Source organism: Ailuropoda melanoleuca, chromosome 14 (assembly GCF_002007445.2).
Source record: "Ailuropoda melanoleuca isolate Jingjing chromosome 14, ASM200744v2, whole genome shotgun sequence".
Taxonomy (NCBI): domain Eukaryota; kingdom Metazoa; phylum Chordata; class Mammalia; order Carnivora; family Ursidae; genus Ailuropoda; species Ailuropoda melanoleuca.
The window spans coordinates 86,283,384-86,288,224 of record NC_048231.1 but is presented as its reverse complement, the minus strand read 5'-3'; the positions used below and the strand labels follow the sequence as shown (position 1 = coordinate 86,288,224).

General features: G+C 38.0%; 1 pseudogene; it reads right to left on the bottom strand.

Annotated features, from left to right (window-relative positions):
• Positions 1-1,296: 1,296 nt before the first annotated feature.
• Positions 1,297-1,838, bottom strand: LOC100466063 (annotated as a pseudogene).
• Positions 1,839-4,841: the final 3,003 nt, after the last annotated feature.

Sequence of the window (4,841 nt, the reverse complement as noted above, 5' to 3'; positions counted from 1 at the left end):
GCCTGCTTTTCTGGCTAGTATGAATCTATGTAGTACATATGATGGCTGTTGTTCCTTTATTCCTTTATTTTTATTTTCACAGATGAAGACCAATTGACAGGTAAAGTTGTTTGTTTAGTTTTATATTTTCCTACAGAAAGCAAAAGAAGTCAAAACTGATACACACTGAACTCACAATTCTCTGCTTAGTTCATTTATACCAGTACAATTAGTTATAAAATGTTGAAGACCAAAGTCTAATTATTGTATTAGACCTATAGAGCCTTAACATATTGAGACTCATATTTTCACCTCCCTCCAAAGCAAAAACAAAACAAAACAATTATGGCTATGACACCAGAAACTTTAACAGATGAGAAAGCAGCTCTACATGGGGTCATGCTATAGTCCATCTGAGTCAGTATCTATTCTCCAATAGGCACAATTTCCAGATTCAATTTGTGTACTACATTATGAGCAAAATTCAGCCTTTTGGAATCTTAGCACACCTCTTAGGTAATCAACAGAAATTTCATGCAATTAACCAAGGACAGATTTTGGACAAAATCAAATAATTATTCCAGGGTGTTACAGGAAACAACCTCACAGCCTGAAAAACATGTCCATTGTGATTATTATAAGTGATTAAAGTACTCTGCTCTCCTCCTTACAAAAAAAAGTGTAGCTATGTAAATAACACAATGTCATTTTCTTAGTGTTATTACTTTTGATATTGATATAAACAAAAACCAATATGTAATAACTTACTATAAGAAATAAGGTCAGTCTCCATTTTCACACCCCGCTTCATCAAGCAGAGAGAACGCCAGTCAAATCAGAATCACTTTGGAAGGAAGAACCCACTTCTTTTGCCACCAGTATTACTTTCTTGCTCAATTCAGTCTACTGGAGGTCCTTTGGGGGCTCATGTTCAGCACACTTCTGAGGCTAACCAAGGCATATATTACTGGTTTCATTATTAATTCAATAGCCACCAATTATAGAATATTTAATGCATATCAGGCTTTGTCTTAGGTTTGCTGCACAAACTATTATAAATCCTTACAACTATGAATGATAGGAATTGTTTTTTTAAATTTTACTGATAAGGAAAGAAGCACAGAGGGGGCTGATTAACTGCCAAGATCACCCAACAGGAAGCAGCAGTAACAGGATCAGGGCACACGTGTGTCAGATTCTGTTCACATATCTGTGTATATAGCACAACACTCCGAAGTGTTAAAATATAGCATAAATTAATATTTTTGCTTCTCTCAGAATTCTCTTTTTAAAAAGAGTTCTTAATTTCGTAAAACATCAGGTTTTTTTGTTTTTTAAGTGGGGGCACAAATGGGTTATCCTGACTATTTTTCCTGTGACATATGAATGGTTTTTTCCAGTGTGTTTGTGTTTTATTGATGCGGGTTCTCGTCCCTTGACCGCGGATTCCCTCAGCGGGTACAGCCGCTCCTTCTGCTGCTGCTTCTTGGTAGTCAGGTTCTCCCCCTGCTTGTTCAGCCGGCAGCACCTGGCACGTGTCATCTGGGGCCGCAGATCCAGGGGCTTGTACTGCTTACTCTCGTAGAATTTCCTGAGTTCTCTTGCTGAGTCTGGTGGGTGACAGTGAGAACACTGGCGAGGGGTTTGCGAACAACTTGGATCCGGGAGAGCTGGGAAGCCGCACAGCCTGTGGCTCCGGTGGCCCGCAGCTGGGACAGCTCCGCCTCCAGCTCTTCTACCAGTTTAAGCAGCGCCTCCCTTGCCACCGGTGAGAAGGTCTCCAGCCTTAACTCGGCCAAGTCTGCACAATCCGCCACGGCCACCGAGGGAAGGAGCAATATTTGAAATATTTCAAACATTCGACACTAAATTTAAAAAAATTCTGAAGCTGATCAGAATGTTAAAACCCAAATAATAGGAGACAGCTAATGTTTTATAATTGTAAAAAAACTAGAAATAGATGTGCTAAGTATTAGAATGAGGTAATTACTGAAGTTAAGCACTAAATTTAGTTCTCCACCTCTGTTAGTTCTATAAAATAGGTAAACAAGGGAGAGTCTATAATTCTAATTACTCATTTTATAAAAAATGAAAGTTTTCTTCGAAGAGTCAAAAATTTTTTTCTGCCAATAAATCCTTAAAGGGATTTTTAAAAATTACTACCATTTAGTGAGTGTCCACTCTATGCTAGGCCCTGGGCTTGGCAGAATACATATATTACCTTTGAAGAAGAACAAACATCTTTTCAATCCTTTTGACAGGCGCATGGAATAAAAGAAAATATCTTTGACTCTAGTTTTGCCGTTGTTCTGATTCATTCTTCAGATGTGTATTTTTTATCTGCTTTCTATTTAAAAAGTACTATGTAGCATTAACTGTTAATGCAGGAAGAGCATTTCTGGAAATTAAGACAAATAAAAGATGATGCAGCCTGGCAAGTTGATTTCTGAGGCCGAGTGCAGGAATAGAATGAAAGAAACTAGAGAAAAAAAGAAAATCCTTTTACCAGCTCTGTGAAATATCAAATACCTTAAGTAAGCATTTGGCATTTGCAAAACTGCAATCAGTTTATAGATGAATTCCTTAATATGTTCCTGTTCCGTGGTGCTCTCTGTTGCCAAAAAATCCCTGATATGCAAAAAGCAGTGTTAGAATTCTATGGTACTGGTAAAAATTCTCATGTGTAGAATCTGTCATCCTGCCTTTGTTTTAAATGAGCTGAAGATATATTTTGTAACTTGGAATAGGTAACATTCACTTCAAAACTTGCAAATATATAACTGTTAATAAAATGGGAAATATCACTATGTATGATGCAATCTACATCACTGCTGTAGGTAAACCTTGAAGTTTGCTTTTGTGTTTTATATTCCCCTTCCAGGTTTTTTGGTTTCATTATTTGAGATAAGCAATACCTACTTTCTGCAATCCTGTTTCTCTTTGTACTGTCTTAAATGAAATGAAGCAATGACTAACAAGGCATTTTCACTTTATATGGTTTTTTTACTGTAACAATTTTAATGTTTAGACCCATTCAATCTGGTTGCCATACTTGGAGTAACTTGAACTCAGAGTTTTATGAAGACCACAAATGGATTATATGGAAATAACTGAAAATACACTACCCTAAAATGTTGCATTTACACACACACACACACACACACAAATTTATAATGCAATTAATTTATAGTCAAAATACATATATATTTTATACACACACTCACATAAACACACACACACACAATGAAGGGGATTCAAAGTGTTTAGTCACTGGTGAGAAGAACCAGGACAACATCTTTGCTCCTAGGCATTCTAGACGACTCCTTCTGGGTTCTGTAAATGTTTTCTTGCCGTGTGGCTCAGTTCTGCACTTCAGTGTTCTGACCTTATATTAAGACCATGTTACAACAGGCAGAAGACCCATAGCTTTTCATTAAGAATTTGCTCAAAGCTCATTTTGGGTCACTGTTTGTAATTTATTTTTGTGACAGATCCCATCCTCCAGAAATCACACTCAAATACCCCCCACCGCTTATTTGGGACCAAGCTGGGCTATTCTCTCCTTAAACTAAAAACAATGAGTCCTGGTTGTACGTGCTGTGTTTTCATCTGTGAATGGAGGAGGTTGTCTCTCCCAGATCTCTTCCAGGTAGGGTCTGAGCTGACACTGGATTATCTATCTGCAGAAACACAGGATCCTGGCATGTCTAGGTAACTCTATTAAGTCCACTCTTTAACTGGTCTTCCGCTCAGGGCATTCCTTTATAATTATTTCAAGCCCTCCTATTGTGAGCTATCCCATATCTCCCCATGTGAGAAGCATGTTCCTTGTGTTGCACTAAACTACTCTGCTGTGAGCCCTGTTGTCTAAATGTTATTGTCCTCCTTTCAATTTATCTGAAATACCAAATGGCTGGTTTGAGAGAACTGAACACTAACCCACAGCAGTTCTGTGTCTGTGAGCTCATTTATTCATGTTCACAAGCTCATTTCCCTTGGTCAGTGTTTCTCAAAGAGTAGTCTACATATCAGAATCTCCTGCCGAGGTCATTAGAAATGCAGACCCCTAGGCCCTACTTCTTAAATTAGAATCTCTCAGGGTTGGGGGAAGATCAAGGTGTTAGAGTTTTTGTTTTGTTCTGTTTTGTTTTTCATTTTCTTTTTTGTGTGCTTTTGTTTTTTAATTTCCCAGGATGAACCCAGTTTAGCGATTTATAATATATCTTCAGGAGAATTACTTAAACCCTCTCAGTTTCCCTGAGCCTTGGTGTTGTCAGCTGCAAAATGGGAAGAATAAAAACCATCATTCGGGACTATTTGGTGTAGTACATGGTTCATGTTCAGTTCGACAAATGATAGATTTTTTTTTTCATTTGCTGGATTGCTATTGGGTTTGGGGCTTCAAGGGGTTTTTTGGTAACTAAAGGAATTCATACCCAGCAGCCTCTGCTGCCTACGAACAGAAATAAAAAGGCAGAGGCCAACAGGTGTTCTAAATTCCTCTATGAACAATGGATCATTTTAATAATATTTTACTTATTATTGGAAAAAAAAAAAAAAACAAGAAACACACAGAGGGTTGCTGATTTAAACTTCAACATGAGCTAAGTAGGAGTCGTAAGTAAAGAGCATGTGCTGGCCTATCCAAAGGGGGATTGTTAAGATACTGGCTTTTAACTTTATATGTTAACTTGGCTGGGCCATGTGGTGCCCAGATATTTGGCCAAACATTATTCTGGGTGTTTCAGTCAGAGTGTTTGGGAATGAGATTAACGTTTAAATTGGTGCACTCTGAGTAAAGCAGGCTGCCCTCCATAATGTAAGTGGGTCTCATCCAATCGACTGAAGGCCTGAATAGAACA